This window comes from Musca autumnalis, unplaced genomic scaffold (assembly GCF_047663935.1).
Source record: "Musca autumnalis isolate F117 unplaced genomic scaffold, ASM4766393v1 scaffold_5, whole genome shotgun sequence".
Taxonomy (NCBI): domain Eukaryota; kingdom Metazoa; phylum Arthropoda; class Insecta; order Diptera; family Muscidae; genus Musca; species Musca autumnalis.
In genome coordinates, this window is record NW_027412088.1 from 195,882,575 (window position 1) to 195,904,074 (window position 21,500).

Sequence of the window (21,500 nt, forward strand, 5' to 3'; positions counted from 1 at the left end):
TGAGAAGATCTTCTAAAAAGAGCAGCCTTTTATGAAAAAAAATCTTCTTTTCTTCTAAGTAGGATGGAAAGGGGGACGGATGCAACCGAAAGTGATGCAAATGGTGTAATTGCCTAAAAGTATGCTATGAAAAAACGCAAGACAGTGTTGTCAATGTCAGAAACTCAGTATTTCGCGTAGACGTAAACCAAAAATGAAGTTCAGCATGTTCTTGTAATTTTTACCAGATGTCGCCACTATAAATAGCGTAGGCATAATCCTAAATGTGTGTGTGGGGAATTTACCAATGCAAAGCATAAAGTACTCTGAGTGCAATGCTAAATGTGCTCAGGGTGCCGGTTAAATCATGTAGAGATATTCACGGGAACATCTTTTGGAAGAAACAATCAATCGGTGAAAATATATCTCCTGCGGAGAGAAATACTAGTCCCAAACTGTAGAATCGTTCACTATAAAATTCCAAACCAAAGAAGGAACTGGTGTTCCGGGATCAGGAGCAGTTGAAACTGTATATTCAAGGACAAAGTTTTTCTATAACAAATAACACACTGTAATATTTCACATTCCTTCTGGGTATCAATATGAATATTTTCTAGTCTTCTGTAGGAAGACTTTCTAGGAGGAAATCCTGTTCTTTTATGAGAAGATTTTGTACTCAAAAATTCAAACTCTTTGTACAAGGACCAAGTTATTCTAGAGCGGAGGACACACTGCAGCATATTATGCTTTCCAGGATTTCAAATTCCTTCTGGCTTTGAATACGAATATCAACTTCTCCTCTATAGGAAGACATTCTAGGAGAAAGACCTGATCTTTTATGGGAAGATTTTGTCTTCACGTGAAATTCAAACTTTATATTCCAAGACCAAATTATTCTAGAGCAAGGAACACACTGCAGGTTTTCAGATTACTTCTGGATTTCAACCTGAATATGTTCTGGTTCTAAATAGAGCAGCCTTTTATGAAAAAAAAAAATCTTATTTTCTTCTAAGTAGGATGGAAAGGGGGGACGGATGTAACCGAAAGTGATGCAAATGGTGTAGTTGACTAAAAGTATGCTATGGAAACAGTAAAACAGTGTGACCAATGCTCCAAGCCATTATTTTGCATAGACATAAACCAAAATGAGAGTTCAGTATGTTATTAAAATTTTCACCAGATGGCGCCACTACAAATAGAGTAGACATAATCATAAATGTGTTTGTTGGGAATTTACCAATGCAAAGGATAAAGTACTCTGAGGGCAATGCTAAATGTGCTTAGGGTGTCGGTGAAATCATGTAGAGATATACACGGGAACATCTCTTAGAAAAAATAATCAATCTTAGTGAATGTATCTCCTGCGGAAAGAAATACTAGACCCAAACTGTAGAATGGTTCACTATAAAATCCAAAACCAAAGAAGGAACTGGTGTTCCGGGATCAGGAGAAGTTCAAACTCTTTATTCAAAAAAGAAGTTTTTCTAGAACAAATAACACACTGCAATATTTCACATTCCTTTTGAATATCAATACGAATATCTTCTGGTCTTCTGCAGGAAGACTTTCTAGGATGAAGTCCAGGTCTTTTATGAGATTTTGTTCTCAAGAAAAATTCAAACTCTATGTTCAAGGACCAAGTTATTCTAGAGCGGAGGACACATTATAGCATATTACATTCCCAGGATTTCACATTCCTTCTGGTTTTAAACACGAATATCAACTTGTCCTCTAAAGGAAGACTTTCTAGGAGAAAGAACTGGTCTTTTATGGGAAGATTTTGTCTTCACGTGAAATTCAAACTTTATATTCCAAGACCAAATTATTCTAGAGCAAGGAACACGCTGCATGTTTCGGATTTCTTATGGATTTCAACACGAATATGTTCTGGTATTCGGTAGAAAGACTTTCTAAGAAGAAGTCCTAGTCTCTTAAAAGAAGATTTTGTCTTCAGGTAAAATTCAAACTTTATATTCAAGGACCAAGTTATTCTATACTTTTTAGCATTTCAGATTTCTTCTAGGTTTCAATACTGGTCCTCTATAGGTAGATTTTCTACAAGGAAGTCCTAGTCTTTCATAAAAAGATTTTGTCGGCTATAAGTAGATCTTCTAGTCTTCTATAGGACGATCTGCTGGTTTCCTATTAAAAGACTTTTGATCTTTATATAAAAGGATCTTCTTCTCTTCAATGGAAGACTTTTTGGTATTTTATGGGAAGTTATTATTTCTGTTAGAAAAAAATCTCGCCTTCCCCGGTCCTGGTTTTCTATTGGAAGACCTTTCTTCGCTTTATGTGAAGATCTTTTGATCTGTTGTGAAAAGGCCTTTTTAGAAAATCTTTTATGATCAATATTAGGGAGATATTATTGTTTCTATGTGAAGACCTTCTCAGCTGTTATGAGACCATGTGAAAAGATCGTCTGGTCTTCCAAAAGAAGATCTTCTAGTCTTCAATGAAAAGACCTACAAATTCTATGAGAACAGTTTCCTGTCTTCTATGGAAATAACATGTGGTCTTTTATGGGAACACTTTCCGGTCTTCATTGAGAAAATCTTATGGTATTCTATGGGAGCACCTTCTGCTCTTGAAAGATTTATGTGAAGTTATTCTGGTCAATGGAACCCATCCCACTCTGTTAGAAGATCTTCTGGTCTTTTATAAGAGGAACAACTTCTGCTATGGGAATATCCATGGGAAGACCTTCTATGGAAAGAGCTTCTGAGAAGACCTTATATTCTTCTATGAGAACACGTAGTCTTCTATGTGAAGACTTTTTGGTCTTCACTGAGACGACTTCCTGGTCTATCGAAAAGCCTTCTTGTGATGGAGATCTTCTTGGAGGATCTTCCGGTCTTCTATAAGACCACCACCTTTATGGAAACAACTTCTGGTTTGGGAAGATCTATGGGAGATCTTGTGGACTTTTTTCAGAAGGCCATCTGGTCTTCTATTCAAACACTTTCTGGTCTATCGTAAGTAGATCTGGTCTTCTATACAACGACTTTCTGGTCTATTGGAAAACATTCTGGTCTATGGGAAAACATTTGTTGTATGGAAAAACCTTGGGTCTATTCGAAGAACTTGAAAAGATCTTCTTGCAATGTCTTTCAAGTTCCTTATGTAGAAAAAGTCGACCTACTTTTCTTCAATGAGAACCCCTTACGTTTTCTACAGGAATACCCTCTTCTATAAAAAGACTTTCTAATCTTCAATCAGACTAAGTTCTTTTCTATGTGAAAGCCTTCTGCTGATAAATATCTTCTTAGAGGATCTTCCGCTCTTCTATGAAACTACCGCTGGTCCTTAATGGGAACATATTGATGTGCTTTATGAGAAGGCCTAGGGGAACAACTTCTGGTTTGAGAAGATCCTTGGAAAGACTTTTTGTTCAGTGCGAATACCTTCTGGGAGATTTTTGGGCTTCCGTGCGAAGATCTTTAATGAAACGACCTACTAATCTTCTACGAAGATCTTTTTCTATTCTATGACAAGATCCAGTCTTCTATGAGAATTCCTTGGCTTCAGTGAGGCGAACTTCTGTCTAAAAGAAGACCTTTTTGTAAAGTATACATATCTTCTTGGAGGATCTTCTGGTCAGCTTTGAGACCACCACTTATCAATTATAACATGAACTTCTAGTTTTCTATGCTAGTCTTTTTCTGATCTGGTCTTTTTGAAAAAGCGACCTACTGTTCTTCCATGGAAAACATTTTCTTCTCTTCTAAGAAGACTTTCTAGTCTTCAATAAGACGAACTTCTGATCTGAGCTCATCGATAACTACCTGATATCCCCCAGCTGTATTAGGAGCTCAGGCCTTAATTTTGGAGAACAGTAAATATTTCCTTTTGAAGAAATTCTTTTTTTTTGGTTTGTGTTACAATATTAGGTTAGTACTTCAAGAAAAATATATGTATGTAAGTGTCCAACGCCAGAGATAAATTTTGTTTGTTCAACAGGGAGTAAAATCACAGTTCACGAAGATTTTATTAAAAAAATGTGTACCTACTGTATTTTCTGGAAATTCTTGTTAATAAACTCTGGCTTGGAAAATGTTTCATTCAATTGTATTGGAAAACGATCACTCAAAGCCTGAAAAATAGAAGCTGGGTTTTATGATATTTCTGATCGCCTGTTAAAATGATAAATTTTTGATAATTTCTTAGCCCTTTTATTTTCCAGCGTAAAAAATGTAGAAAGAATGATGTACCCTGCCCCCAAGGAGGTACACATTTAATTATTATTTAATTTTAAGGCTTATATATTCAACTTTCAACGAATTTCATAGTTTGAATCGAATACATATGTAGTACTACCCCACATTACCACCACTTTGTTCACAATCGCTGCAGTAAGCCCCCAATTGTATTAGGAGCTCAGTTTTGAAAAATATAGAAAAATTTCCAGGAACACGTTGTGTATGTTCTTTTTTATTTTCCCAAAAATAAATATTGTTTGTGTTTCATCAATCTTAGAGTTTTTTGAAAACAAATACACAGTTTGTTGAAGACAATTTCCTGACATTTCACACACACACATTTTCTTAACAAAATCTTAGTAAACAGTGATTTAAAAACTACCTGCCGTTCAAACAATAATTTTTGTTGTTGTAGTACTTTTTTTAAAAAGCTGTTTTTCAATGGTTGCTATACACATTTTCCTAAGGAAAACTCTGCAAACAATGATTTTAAATCCCCTGTCCCTGTGGCATTTTTTAGTTCTATTTTTAACAGATTACGACTCTGTTGTGTACGGAAAAGATTTTATATATGTGTTTCAATCGTATGAGCCCATTCTGGGCCCCTAATACATTTGGGGCTTACTAAAATAGCCCCAAAATACATTGTGATTGATTAGTGGAGGAGTTTCAAATTTGTTACTAAAGTGTCCTCATTCTTCCCAGAATATAATTTTCTGTTTAACGATCCCTATTTCAGAAATATGACATCCTAGTAAAAAGTATTGCTTAATTGGTTGTTTTTTGTTTTGAATAAATAAAGACTCCAAACAAATTAACAAACATGTTTATCAAATTAATAAAATTGTTCATTCTTTATTCGTGGCACGTGTCGAATGAAAAAAGAGTTAAATAAATAACAAAAACTGCAACATTCTAACAAGCGATTGAATGGTCGTTTTCCAATGAAAATTTTAGCGGCACGATTTCTATTTTCCGCGGCGAAACTCTATGATTTAAAAGACAAATAATATTAACATTTTCTATTTTCCTAAATAATTTGCTGACCTCCTAGTACAGTTGGGGGCTAACTGCAACGCCTCCAACTAACACCAAACAACAAGAACCAGTGAGTTCAATATGATTTTTATTAACCAATCGTACCGACATCGTAACGAAATCGGAACAAAATTCGGACGATACGTCCGATATCGGATCCGAAATTGTAACGATATCTTAACGAAAGTTGGATGGAGCGGTTGACATAATTTCGGAACGAAATGTCGGATCGGAATCGGATCGATTTCGGTCAGAATTCTAAACGAAATTGGAAGAAAATCCTTGGGAAATTCGGAATACGAATTTTTTCCTCCGAATTTTAGTACAGATTTCTGAACGATTTCGGAATAATGTCGTAAGAATATGGAAGGAAAAAAATTTTCTCTGACGCCTCTTTTTTATTGATCAATTTTTCTTTTTTTATTGGAAGATTGTAATTTCAAAGATAATCTAATGATTTTCACTGTTATTATGTTGTAGTTATAGTAGAACAATGTATACCTTGTGTACGAATATGTTGAGTCTATCAGCACTAACTTGGATTATACATATGTACATATGTTGCATTTATTTCTTCAGTTGTGTTTTTTTTTCCGACCTTTTGTATTTGTATTCAAATTAAACAAGTGTTTTTCGAGCTTGAGGTCATGTTTTTATTTTTTATTTCCAATATTTCGCAATTCCTTTAAATTGCATCTTCAGGGAAAATCTACAAAATATTTAATTAATATTAGTATCAAATCGTTTTACATTTTGATTAACAAACACAAAAGGATTCAAAGAAACGAGATTCGCTTACATTTATAACTTATAACACTAGTGTCAAGTTTACTTATAACTATGATAGACTTCACTATCGTCGTCGTCGAGTGTAAATATTGCACTGAGTTATATTAGTTATTGCACGATTTATCTTTCTGTGAAAGATGTCGGTAACAGTATGCTGCGTTATCCGTATCACTCTTATAGTTTATTCTCTTTGTTGTTGGTAGGTTGTTAATATGTAACATCTCCAATGTAAGTCTCCTATTGTAGTTATTTTCGGTTTGTAGAATTTGTACTTTTTCGAAGTTTGGTGTGTGGTTGTGCCTCTTGCAGTGGTCTGCAAGAGCTGTTTTTTGGATTACATTCTGGTTTCTTAGTTTAATATCGGATTTATGAGCCGATAATCTCGTCTTTAATCTATTTTTCGTTGTTCCAACATACATTTTTCCACATTGTTCTCCATTGTTACCATCGCATTCTATTTTATAAATAACATTATGTTTATCTAAATCGTTTATCTTATTTTTTGTATTTGAAAATAACTTTTTAAGTGTATTATTTGTTTTTTGGGCCACATTGTATTTTTCTTTGTCGTAAAGGTCTGATTTTTGGAATCTTTCCGAAATTTTTGGGACATAGATCATAGACTTATATATTTTCTGCTTTTTCTCCTGTGTCTTTCTTGGCTTTTGTTTGTAGATTAAGTTATTTATGATATTGTTTGGAAAATTGTAAAATCTCTCTGGAAAAGTCGGAAAATTGGAAAAATCGAAAATTGAGTTTTTGTATGAATAGCGAGACGAAGTTCGCCGGGTCCGCTAGTTTTATATACAAATGGTGGTTGTTGTGCGAAGGGAGATTTGTTTCCGACATACCGATCCGAATTCGTACCGAATTCGAAAAAAAACATTAGCATATTCGAAGGGAAATTTACCATGACATTTTCTCCGAAATCGGAACGAAATCTGAACGAATTTTGCTTCCGAAATTGTTCCGATATGTCGCACATCAGACATTTAGTTTGCTGGGTAGAAACGGTATAGACAGCTCGATCATGAATATCAACTCCTTGTGAGTTTTTTCACTCTCTCCTTTAAATTGAAACGGCAGAGGGACAATACTCACGGGGAGTATACATACATATGTATATTCATCTGAATTTCGATTACTCGGACATATGTATATTATGTACTTTTCTTTAAAGCCACAAGAAGGAAACAACTCCTTCATCTCCGCTCTCTTCCAAAAGCTTTTACAGATTTTCGTATAAAAGTTTCAACGTCCGGCTTTACAATTTAAAAATGTGTAAATGAAACTTGTCGAAAAAATCTAAATTTTCATCACTTGCGACACGTACCCTCCTTTGCCTTCATTCTACATTTACGCTGCAAAATGAAAGCGTTAAAGAAATTGTATCATTTCATCAGGCGATCAGAATAGTATATCAAACAACTCACATCAGGTATGTTCGATTACCCAAAAGTTTGTACAAATTTGTACAAACTTTTACAAAATGCTGTTCGATAACAAACTTGTTCAGTGAACGAGAAATGAGAAGTAGTTGCAAGTACTTTTGACTTGCGAAGTTATCGAACAGACCTATTGTTGTTCAATGCATCTGAAGAAAATTTCTAAATATCCATTTCTAAATGTCTACCTAACTACAACTACCTGCTGCTCAAATAAAGAATGTCTGTCTTTGTCAGACTTTTCTAAAAATTCCATTTTTCTTGAAATACGACAAAGAATATACACAATTTTCATTAAAATCTTATGTTCTAGGAACGGATTTTCTATTTTCCTAAATAATTTTCTTAGATTCGAATTCAGTTGGGGCTAAAAAAACGCCTCCTAGCAACAACAAGAGAGTTTCAACTACAATGAGATAAGCAATTACAATGGATAATCTATAGCATGGCAGCGGTTACTTGAATGTATTATCATTCAAAAAATAATCAAAATTTTCTCCTTCATTCTGTATTTTTGCTTCGAAAAATATAAAGAAGAAAAATAGAAGGAAGAAGTTACCAAAACTGTATCATTTAAACAGGCGTTCAGAAACAACCCAATTTTCCTTGCATTGAACGATCCATTTCCACGAAGCTGAATGAAGTTTATTGAGGAGAATTTCCTGAAAATCCACACAAAAACACATTTTCTTGACAAAATCTTAGTAAACAACGGTGATTTTAAAACTACCTGCTGTTCAAACAACAATTATTGGTTGTTGTGCTACTGTTTTAAAAATTCGGTATTTCCACTTTTCCCTAACGAAATCTGCGCAAACAACTATTTCAAATCCCCTGTCGTTGTGGCACTTTTTTAATTCTATTTTTACAGTTTACGGCTCTAAGATTTTGTGTACGGAAGGAAAAACAAATAGTAGTATTTTTTATTCAACATTTTAACAAGTTCTTGGAAAGGATTTTAAATGTTCCTAGTTGGAGTGTTTTAAATAATCCAATGAAGGGACAGGTACTTATCCTTCCTCCTTTAATCTCAAAAATGAAAGAGTTAAAGAAATTATCAAAACTGTATCATTTTAACAGGCGATCAGAACTGTCTTTCAAGTAAAACACATTTATTTTTCGTTATTTTAATGATCGTTTTTCAATTAACCTGAATTAAAATCCCTTAAACCCAGATGAGAGCTATAAAAATCCAAACATACACATTTTCTTAACAAAATCCCTAAAAACAGTGTTTTAAAAACTACCTGATATTCAAACAAAATTTTTCGGACATTGTGCCACACTTTTCTAACAATTTTATTTATTCTAAAAACACGACTCTAAAACTGGAACACAAATATTTTTTGTTGGAAATTCAAATACATATATTTTTTTATTTACTAGGAAAGATTTTCTGTTTTCCAAGACAAAAGTCTGATCTTCTAATACAATTGGGGGACCAATTTCAACGCTTCCAAAAACAAAAACATGAGCTATGAAAGAATTAAAGAAATGATCAAAACTGTATCATTTTAACAGGCTATCAGAGAGAACCGCTTTTCAAACAACTGACTTTTATTTTTCTTGTTTTGAAAGATCGTTTTTTCAATGAACCTGAAAATCTGTAAAACCCGAGTTAATTGAAAAGAACTTCCACAAAATCCATACATACATACACATTTTCAGAAGAAAAACTTCGTAAACAGTAATTTAAAACTACCTGCTGTTCAAACAAAAACATTCTGATAATTTTCATTGTGATAATTTTCTAAAAATTCTATTTTTCTCGAAATACGATCCTAAGACTGAACAGACAAAAATACATACATATTTTTAGAAAAAGGTGTTCTTTACATTTTCTAGCTAAGATGTTTTGTTTCCAAACAAAACATGTCTAATCTTCTACTACACTTGGAGGGGCCAACTTCAATGCTTCCAAAAAAACAAGATCAAGTGATTTGGGTGGTCTTACTACTTATTTAATTCGAACTGAATTTGTCTGGAAAAATAAAAGAGTTATAGAAGTTGTCATAACTGTATCATGGTAACAAGCGATCAGAACTGTCAAACAACTTACTTTTGTTTTTCCATTTTTGAATGAAAATCTTAAGAACAGAGTGTTTATTGAGGAAAATTTCCAAAACGATCACACATTTTCTTTCAGCGATTTTAAACCTACCTGCTGTTCTAGGTATTATAGCTTGTTTATATTATAGCTTTTTGCTTAATTTTGTTAATCTTCTTTCTGAGGATTTATTTGAAATCTAAGCAATGGAATTGACATTTGAAACCCAATGGGTTTGCTAAATCCGGTTATACATACATATGTACATACATATATAAACGTACTTTTATTGTGCCATTTTTATAGAAATCGAATATTTCTCGAAACACGACTCTCAAATTGAAACAAAAATTACGATTGTTTTTCGAAAATAAAAAAGGGGTCTCTTTAGCGCCGGTCCACACTATAGTCCCAGCAAAAAAGTTTGGAAGTCCACACGGAGTTATGAAAAATGCACACCTGTACATTAGAAGCACTCGCTTGAAGATCCCTAAATGCAAGCCAATTCGTTGATCCCTACAAAATAATGCCACAGTCTTTTTTTTTCAAATACAAAAAATAGTGTCCTAAATTCTAAGAATTTGTTAAAAAAGAAAGAAATACAAACTTAATTTGCGAACATTGCTGTAATTCAAGAGGCGAAAATTACACTGTGCTACAGTGAAAATTTGCAGGGGTTCTAATGCATAAATTCGGTTTTGTGGGAGTTCATAGAAGACGAAAATACCTTTGGTTTCGTTGGGTCACTTCGGTTTTTGATTTTATAACGGTAAATGTAGTGAAAAATTGGCTTTCTTGGATTTACAACTTTAAACGAACATTACTTCTTTTTCCATAACCGATTTTCACACTCTATCTTTTATTGGAAAGGGGAGAATATTGTCTTTCGAACAAGCGATAGATTTTTAAAATCGGTTAACAAATGGCTAAGTAATAGTGGTTTTTATGTGACAAAAACGCATTAAAAACAGTAAAATGTGTTTCCTTGTGCTCTAGGCTGCGTAAACAATGCCTAACAGTACAATTATTTACTGTTAGCAAGTAGGAAATTTAGTTGGCTTTCCAAAATGGGAAAAACCAACGAAGTCGGTTGAAAAATGAATGCGCTATGGCATTTTTTGTGTTTCAACTTTTTGGTTTTTTTCATATTTTCCTTTATAAAAGATTGGTACCTTAGCATGTATGATTCTAATTGTGATTATCTTGACCCGAAGTGACCCAAAAGAAACCAAAGGTATTTTCGTCTTCTATGGACTCCCACAAAACCGAATTTATGCATCAGAACACCTGCAAACATTTTTTGTCCACTTTTGTATCACAGTGTTATTTTCGGAGTGGCGTTAGAGTTCATTTCGAAATCTGAACTGGAGTGTGAGGACAATATGTATAAAAACCCTTTGGATGATGATGCAAAATAAATTGCGGTGGCATAAAATGCAAAGCAGGGAAAGTAAACTCAGTCACGATTAAATTTAATGGATAATTTTTATAATTTGTGTTAATGTAATAAAGTTCTTAATATTCTTGTTTTACACAAATAATAAATGCATTTGATTTATTTTGGGATATTTTAAAATGGCATTTTTATAGCATCTTTAGACTGCATTTAAATTCAATCCAAAACACTGCATCAAATGCCCTAATTTGGATCGAAAATGAACTGCATCCTAGCTGTGCTGTGGAAGCAAAATGGAGTGTATCCTAGCTGCGCGCTCTCGCGTAAAATTCATAGACAAACCCAGCAAAAAATTTTGGAAGTTGTGCAATTGGAGTTATGATTTCACAACATCTTTCGATGTAGTCCAACAGAGTTATGAAAAATGCACTCCGTTCGATACATTCTATAAGCAGTTGCTTTAGAGATCCCTACAGAAAAACCAGTTGGTTGATCCCTACACATTTCTTCAAAAAATATACAAGAGTGTATACATTTCGAAGAATTTTTTATAAAATAAAGAAATAACAACATAAGTTGCGAACATTTTTTCTGTAATTTACGAGACGGAAATTTTTAATGGAGTGGAGTTGGAGTCCATGTAGATAGCTGAACTAGTGATGGGAAGGCAGCATAAAACAACTTTAGGATGATGAAAGAAAATCAGATGCGCTTGGATTAAATCGAGAACGGAGGAAGTAAGCTCAAATGTGACTGAATTTAATGGAAACTGTTTTTAATTTGTGTTTATATAATAAAGTTCTTTGTGTTATTGTTTTACACAAATAATAAATGTATTTTATTTATTTTGGGATATTTCGCTTGCATTTTAATTGCATCTTTGGACTGATTAAATATGCAATCCACAGAGTGCCTTTAAATTCAATCCAAACCACTACATCAAAAGCTGTGATTTGGATCGAAAATGGAGTGCATCCTAGCTGTGTGCTGTGGAAGCAAAAATGGAGCGCATCCTAACTGCGCGCTCCCTTGTAAAATTCATAAGTGAATTCATAGGAAAATATGTACTCCAACGGCAAATGTACCGTACACTTGTAGTGATTCAACTGCATCCGCGGATGCAAACTTTTTGCTGGGAGTGATTTCAATGAAATAATTCCATGAAATTAGGCGTTCTTAAATCGAGTTCCCCACTACAGCAATTTCATAAAAGTAGTTAAGTATGGAACTCGACCTAAGAACATCTAATTTCATGAAATGTATGCAATGAAATTACTCTAGTGTGGACCGGGACGTAAAAGGAATGGAAACAAGATTTTCTGTTTTCCAAAATTCGGAGATCCTAATAAAATATGAGCTAACAACAATGCCTCCAAATTGGTGCAATAATTTCACTATTTGTAAAGGGATCCATAATATCAAGCCATACAAATTTGAGAAATCAATGAGTCCCTATTTCGATCATTTTATTTTCATTGTATTTTTCTCCTATTGTTGAAAAAAGAGTTGCCGAAATATCAAAATTGATCCTTTTTTTATGAAACTAAAGTCCTTCAAACAAGCCAATTGAATGGATGTAATTCCACACTGGCACATTCTTAGGTTTTAAAGACGACGTCCTAAAAACTACCTTAAAAAGAATCAAAACGAGTAATGAAAGAACAGCGATTGAATAAAACACAACCTTTAAACTCAGACATCATCACCAAGCCACTTGCATCTATAAGCCACTTGAGCACACACAAGTGTTTTTGGGTCTTATGCTCTTTAATACAAGTGATTTTTTTTTTGCACTCGAGTATTTTTTCCCTACCACAAATAAGTCCCGTCCACACTAGCGTAATTTCATTGAAAAATGTTCATGAAATTAGTAGTTCTAGTGACGCATAATTTCATGACATTTTTTCAATGATATCACTCTACTGTGGACTGGGACTAACACTTACGACACTTCAAGAGCGTTGCTTGTGCGAACAGAGTAAAAGTAAAGTGTCCATCGTATTTTGCACTGTATACAGAACTCTCAAGTGCTATCTAATCGTAGATAATTTGCCAAGTGGCTCAACAAGTGGAAGCACACCAACACTACAAACAATACAATTGTCATGTTCTATGTTTGTAATAGGTCTGTACGATAACTTCGCAAGTGAAAAGTACTTGCAAGTACTCAGCCATTCTCAGTAACCTCTCTCCACTAATTTTACCCTCTCGAAGCTAAAAGTTTGCAGATTGTTATCGAACAGCAATTTGCCAACACTTGCAAGAAGTCAGCTGATTTGATAAACAGGAAGAAGTTGGTGGAAAATATTAAGCTGTGTTCCAGAACTAAAAAGTTTTTACAATTTTTACGACTTTTACACATTTTACTCGAAAAAGCGTTCCCGTACACAAAAAAGTTGTAAAATGTTCACTTCTCTTTAAACAAAAATGGCGCTGAATGACGCTCTCTTTAAAAACTTTTTACACGACAAATTTGGGCGAGTAAAAAAATAGTAACATGGTTGCCGGCGTCTGATTGGCTGATACGCCGACTTTGACATTTGTTCCAGTTTTTCTGACGTATTTTCCATTTTTCCGTTCCCGAACTTTTTGAAAAAACTTTTTTGTGACAACAATTTTTCTCTATTTCTCTCTTTTACGAGTTTTACTATTAAAAAGTACGGGAACGAAGCTTTAAATAAAATAAATAATAACATTAAAAAAGTAGTCACCACAAACTACAAAGTAAGTTATTTTACTTACATTATCGTTTTCCAAAATTTGTTTAATATGTTTTCCCTTTTTTATTTCTATTTATTTTAATAACCAAACGTTTGTTTATGTTTTTTGTCAAGAAGTCCGCCACAAATCATTCGAATTTAAATCAGCTGATCAAACTTGCAAATTCTTACAAGAATAATTTTCCTTGCAAAAACTTGTAAACAAAACTCTCCAAAATTGTCTCCAAATTCGCTCTCTTTTACTTTACAAGTTTGTTATCGAACAGCATTTTGTAAAAGTTTGTGAAAATTTGTATAAACTTTTGGGTTATCATACAGACCTAATGTTATGTGTACTTTTGTATATTCCTTACATTAGGCCATTCTTTTAACGTTTAAACATCTTAGCCGTTTTGTTCAAATCTAGTAACTCATTTTTAACACAGTTGCAGTTGACCAATCGAACTGAAACATTGCACACTTTTCACATTTGCATGCCAATACATGAATATGAATCCAAAACCAATATGGGTCAATTTTTTCCTACAGCCGCCATATAGCGGTACCACCCGATTTCAGGTGTTTTGAGGATTTTGTCTTCATTTTTAGTCCGAATTGGTTGTAACTTGGCATTTGGAGTTCTCAATAACGTACCACTCGATTTCAAGCAGTTTAAAGTTTTTACCTGCATGTCTAATTGACTGTAATTTGGTTATGGACTTCTCAGTGGTCAAAAAATGTTTTTACTAAAAAGTTAAAAATTTAAAATTATTAAAAAAATAAGTTTCAGTGTTTTATTTATAAATTCACTTAAAACTATAAAATAATTTGTCGCTTAGCATTAATAAGTATATTCTTCCTCATGAATCCCTCAAATAAAACGCTTGCATTTGAATTAAAAATTGTGACAATATTAAACGGCAAGTTATTTTCTAGTTTTAAGTGCATTTATAAATAAAACACTGAAACTTAATTTTTTATTTTATAGTTACATAAACATGGGAAAAACAGAAAATAATTTATTATTTTAAAACAAATCATAAAAATGTTAAATTTTATTTAAACAAAGAACATAATAGGTACACATTTCCCTAAACACAAAAAAAAAAATAATTTTCAAAGATCACAAAAAATGGAACAAGTGTCTTACACACTTAGCAAGTGTCGTAAACACGTTTCAAGTGTTTTAAGTGTCTGGTACATATTTGTTTGTGATCTTTGCTCTCACTCTCTCGGTGAGCATAAGACAAGTGGTTGGTTGTTAAGGGTTGAAAACAACGCTTAATATAATTGAATACACAAATGACTTGGCAAAGCATACGCAAGTGTCTAAAATTATCCATTTTATATACTTAATACTTATGTTTTAAGTGACAAGCCACACTTACACTTGTTTTTTGGCAAGTGGCTCATGAGTGTCGAAATCAGATACTTACGCATTTCTCTGCATTAAACCTAATGAAAATCATTCAAATTTTCATGTGTTGTAAAAATGTATTATTTAACTGTTTCATCGTATAATTGTTCCTACATCAAAAGGCACTTACCATTTTTTTCTTCATTCATTGGCTGATTGGAAGGGATCCTATTTTAATATGAACGATTTGAGGAGTTTTTGATCAAATCTGTAACATTTTAACGGGAGTACAGAAAGTTGTGTAGACGATACAAAAGACAATTTATAAGATCCAATTTCTTTTAAATAAATTGGGGATGTGGGATTGTGGGGTTTTAACCTGAGATCCAAAAAATGTTTTTTAAGAGGCTCGCTCGCTCACAGCCACTTTTTGGAGTTTTAAAACATCATGGATAGCCCCAATTCTATTAGAAGTACAGAAAACAATACACAATACAAGTTTTTCTTTAAAATAAATGTATTGCATATATTTTTTAAAAATTAAAAGATTTTCTTAAGAAAGGCCTACAATAAGAAAACATTTATTTGCTGTGTTGTAATTTTTTGGTTTAGAAAGATGGCCCAAATTTATGAATTGTTGATAAATTTTCCTTCCCATTTCTGGTTTTACCATTAATTGTTCATTTGTTCAATCTTTTTTTAATCTATGGAAATATTTGAAGAAAGAATAGCAGGTAGTTTCTGTCATCTTTGCTCAAAAAACATGTGGTTGTGTATATGATTTTCAAAAAAAAAAAAAACAAACAAAAATGTTATAGGCAGTAGTATTGAGGTACATTTAGGCGACTTAAGGAAATTCATGCATTTTCATTTCGTATAAAATCGAAAAGATTTGATGACTTCGAAAGAAAATTCTCGACTATCTTTTAGAAAAAATTTTCTGCTTTCCTGTTAAAATGTTACAGTTTTGAATACATATTATTTATTTAATTAACTATTTTATTTTGAAGACAAATTTATTTATGAAAGTCGATCGTCATTTTAACAAAATTTAGTAAACAATGTAAAACCCGACTAGAGTCTTGTCCCCAATGCCTTACCAAGTACATATCCCCCAACAAGATTTTAAATGTGATCCATCGTAAAAAGTACTTTCTCCACCTCATCTAAAATGTCTAAAAACTCCATGGCAAAATAGGAGCGGGCTACATGCTAAAAAATAAAAATCTGTGAAAGATTTTCAAGCTGAAAATTTAGTGAGGCGTTACGGTTCGCCCCAACGTTATTAGGAGTACAGGAAACGTATCTTACTACGAAATGGGATCTATGCCTAGAAGAAATGAGGATTTGTTGAACATTTATTTTTTAAGAAGTGTTTTTGAAACACTCATTGAAACACGCTGTCTTGATCGAGGTTTACAAACAATATCATGTTTCAAGATTTCAAAAGGGCCTTTGTTTTGAAGAGCAGGTTCAGAAGACTACCTGCTATTCAAAACAAATAAATATGCAAATTTTTTATGGTAGATATTTCTTCAGACATTTCGAAAGAGAAAAACAGAAAGATTTAGATTCTGTTTTTCTTTTCTTGTTTCCTGGGCTCCTATTACAGATGAGGCCTATCGTATGACGTCAAACTCCACAAACTGGCTTTGGAGCCTCCATGTGTTTATTTTTCTGCCTAATAGCTGGTTTATACTTATGCTCCGAAATCCACTGGATTTCATAAAACCCTGAAATACACTCCGTTGTTTACACTTATTTTTTGATGATTTTCAAACATATCACTATAATCAAGGTAGATGCATACGTGCAGCTGATCGAACATGAATTTTCAAAACAAGTTTTTGCAAATTTAATTTGTCGTTAAAAATATACGGCAATATAGAAATTTACTGTTTTATTTCAAATTGATTGTGTATATGTACATATGTCATAATTTCTGTGTATAATACTAACAAATTTACAAAAAAATATTTAATCGTTGAAGTATCAAAATTAGAAATTTCGATTGATAAATGGTCTGTTCCAGAACTGCAAGAATATACAAATTTGTACTATTTTTTCGATAACATAAAAGCTCGATTAATCCAATTAATTAATTAATAAAAGAAATATGTTTATCGTAGTAAAATTTTGTAGATTATTGCAGGTCGGGAACAGGCATAAAGTTGTGTTCCAAGACCTGCAAACTAGTACTACTTGCGCTAGTTTTGTCCCGTTTTGTGCCAGAAACGCGTTCCTGTACTAAACTCGCACTTTTCTTTAAACAAAAATGAAGCAGAATAAAATTTTCTGCTATACAAATTTTGCCGAGTAGAAACTTGATATTTCTGCTAGAGTGTTTGCAATTTCTGCCATTTTTCCGCTCCCGCACTGTTTCAACAAATTTGTATAGAGAAGTATTTTTTGACATTTCGCTCATTTGCTAATTTTACACGAAAAAAGTACAGGAGCACAATGAAAAATTAACATTGTACACGGTGTGCCTTAACCAAATTTAAACGGAAGGTGCTTACACCTGGGAAGTTTTTGCAGATTCTGAAACTACAATGTTCATAGATGAGAAATATCAAGAAAGAAAAAAAAATCGCCGGAGAGATTTTCAAATAAATCGCGATTTAAGTTCACATTTTTAGGGGTTCTTTCGGTTCTCACGATTTTGCTTGGAAACCGCGGGTTCTAAGTAAGTGGGCCTAAAGAAAATGTTGTAGCTGTGAAAATTCTCCACAAGATTGATATTTTTGATATTTTCGTAGGTTTTACCGTTTTTGAGATATAGAAGTTCAAATTGAGACACAACACTGACTGACATATGAGCATAGTAGTTTCAGAATCTGCAAAAACTTCCCGGGTGTAAGCACCTTCCATTTAAATTTGGTTAAGGCACATTTCCCTGAAATCACGAAAATAGATGATTTCGTTTTTGTATGCAAAATCATGGTAAATTTTGCTTGATTTCGCACGAAATCACGAAGCGATGCCGAATGTAAACCAAGCATACGTGTTTCTAATTCATTTCAGCTATCAATTCTATAGCTTAAACGTCAAATGAAGTCCAATGGATTTCGGTTGTTGTTGTTGTAACAGTGTTTTTGTTATGTTTATTTGTTTGTTCCTCTGTTCAATCTGGCTCTGGGTCTATCTCCAGTTCCAGAAAAGTGGCTGCTTCGATGGGATGTAGCCACAGATCCACTGGAGTTAGATGGGTAGGTTTGGCGGGGCAGTTAAAAAGGTGTTGTGTGTCGAGCGGGCCCATGCCGCATACTGGGCATATGTCTTGCACGGCGCGATCGATTTCCTCCCAATACGAATTTAGGCGACTGCAATATCCCGAGCGTAGTTGAGCCAAAACTACTCTGGTTTGTGTAGGCAGCTGACGCTTCTCAGCTGCGATAGATGGAGGATGTACTCCGAGTACTTTATTCACACTATAATTGCTTAAGGCCTTGGCAACTGCGTCCGTGTGAATGCTATTCAATCCTGCTTGATATGCTTGTTGATCTAGGGGTTCTCTCTTGTATCGTTGGACCTCTCCCTCTAGAGCATAGATATCCTTCCTGATCTCCCTGAATGGGCCGGGCCTACCCACAAGATGGTGATTGGGATGGCTCACACGATAACATCCAAGCAGGTACTGCAACGAAAGCATCTCATTGTGTTGCTTTGCAGGAAGAATTTTTGCCTCCTCATGTAGATGGTCCACTGAAGATTTGAGGAGGCACCCTGTCGCTGTTCTCAGGGCGGCATTCTGGCAAGTTTGAATCTTTTTCCAGTTCGAATCACACAATCTCGGGCTAGACTGGAGCCGCATAGCTTACCACAGACCGACCTATCGCGTTATACGTGGCCAACAAGGTTTCTTTATCTGCACCCCAAGTGCTGCCGGCTAGGGACTTGAGGACCTTGTTCCTACTTTTCAACTTGTCGCAGATAGCTGTGGCGTGTGCGCACGACGTGAATGTAGTGTCGAATGTGACCCCTAAAATTTTAGGGCAGTTTGTGGTCGGAATTCTGCTATCGTCGACCACGACATTCAACTCACGTCCAAACTGCGCTGTCCATGTGGTGAACAGAGTGGCTGTAGATTTTGTGGGGGAAATCTGCATATTCCTCGAATGGAAAAAGGTGGTAAGATCGGTTAAATAGTTGTTCAGTCTCTCACAGATGTCATCAGGATAGGTACCCGACGCCAGGATCGTGCAATCATCCGCATACGTCACGATCTCAATGCCGTCTGGAGGGGGTGGAATACAGGAGAGGTAGAGGTTAAACAGTTCCGGAGATATCACCCCACCTTGGGGAACTCCCTGTTTCACTCTACGGGGTTTGGATTTCTTATTCCTGAATTCCACGTACGACTGGCGTCCACACATATAGTTGACTATCCAACGTTTCAAGCTTGGCCAGAGGGTTGTCTTCTCAATGTCCTCAAACAGCGTGGAGTGCCTGACTGTATCAAAGGCTTTTGATAAGTCAAGCGCCACCATCACTGTTCTATCGCACGGCCGTCTCTGGTTGAGTCCTTTACAGATATATGTGGTAATGGCGTGCAGCGCTGTTGTCGTGCTGTGCTGCTTACGGAATCCATGTTGATGATCGGCAAATTGATAGCTATTTCTGATACTGGGGAGGAGCAAGGCCTCAAGTGTCTTTGCTACGGGCGACAAAAGCGAAATCGGTCTGTACGATTCACTTTTGCTGGCATCCTTGCCTAGCTTCCGTAGTGGGACCACCCTGCCCATTTTCCAGACTTCGGGAACAACGAGGGTGGCTAGCGACAAGTTGAAGACTTTGGTGAGATACTCGACTCCCGGCTCATCCAGCTGCTTCAACATTACCATGGAGATTCCATCAGGGCCCAACGCTTTGGATGATTTAGCGTTCCTGATGACATTGGCAACATCATCCATTGTAAATTGTGGTGGTTCATCCTCGGCGGGAAGAGATCTGATGCGACGTAATACTCTTCTCTTCGCCCTGTCACTCTCGGGATGCTCGACAAACTGTCGATTGAAATTACTTGCGCACCTCTTCGGGTCAGTCAACGTAACGTCGCCGAACGTGACTGAGGTCCTATCTTCCCTTCTTCCAGGGTTCGAGAGTGACTTAACCGTTGCCCACAATTCACATATACCGGCTCCAATGTTGCCGTTCTTCAGATGATTTAACCATTTGTTCCGCTTATGCTCGCCGACCAGCCTGTTAACTTCCAGTGTCAGCTCCCTGATTCTGGGGGTCATTGGGGTTGATACGACGAAGCTCATCACGCTCATTTGCTAATCCCGTCGCCTCTGCTGGGAAATTTGGTCTTACATCGGGTATTCGACCAGCAGGGATATGGCGAGCGGCTGCAGCAGTGATGATGTCCCGGAACGTCCTTTCCGCTCCCGAACATCAGAAGGATTGGGCAATTCTCTGAAGCGGTGATTGGTGAACTCTATGAAACTCGGCCAATCAGCTTTTTTATGATTGACGAACGTGCGGCGTTCAGAGGTGATGAAGTCGGGTGGTCTGCTAATGAAGACAATTATGGGGAGATGGTCTGATCCAAGGGAAATGACGGGTTGCCAGGTAACGTCATTTGTCAGACCAGGTGACACGTTGGTTATGTCAGGCGAACTGTGACACTCTCCTCTAATTCTGGTAGGGGCGTCCTCATTGACCGTGCAAAACGTAGAGCTATCAATCTGCTCAGCCAGCGCTGTACCTCTCTGGTCGTTTCCGAGGGCCGAATGCCACATCTCATGATGCGCATTAAAATCCCCCCGGAACAAGCGATTATGACCTTGCAAGAGCGGGCTAATGTCAGGCCTATAATCAGGGATACACCTATTTCTCGGCGGGATGTATACATTCAGCAACTCTATCTCGGCAGCTCCACACCTGACTGTTACCCCCATACAGTCCATGTACGGGTCATTAGAGACAGGCTCAAGCGAGATAGGTCTGTATTGGACAGACTGGTGCAATAGGAAAGCCAATTCCCCACCTCCACTTCTGGTGCGATCTTTCCTCAGAACATTGTAACCATCACAATGCTCTAAGCTGTGGTTGTTGTTCAGCTTGGTTTCCTGCACCGCCGCGACCTTGATGTTCTTCCGACTCATAAAATCTACTATCTCCTCGATCTTACCTCGGAGTCCATTGCAATTCAATTGCAAAAAGGCTGCATATTCGGGGATTGGGACAACAACGGCTGGTGTTAAAGGCTGCGTGTGTGGTTGTTGTCGAGGGGACTGCGGGGGAGTTTCGTAATCAGACGACGAGGGAGTCTCGTAATCCGACGACGACTCACTGGGGACTGTGTTCACACAGCATGCAGCAATATAGTCCCTGTCGTAGTCCCTCACGTGGACGAGTCCAGAGCAACCCCTTAGATGCACCCACTCCTGACATCTATTGCATCTCACCGAAGGTTGGATGTGGGTGAAGATGCGGATGTGACAAACTGAGCACAGATATATTGGTCCTGGGTTTTCCTCCGTCCCGGCTCGGACCAATAGAATTCGGAGTAGGCATTCCGGGATATGCTGCTCCCAATACAGAAA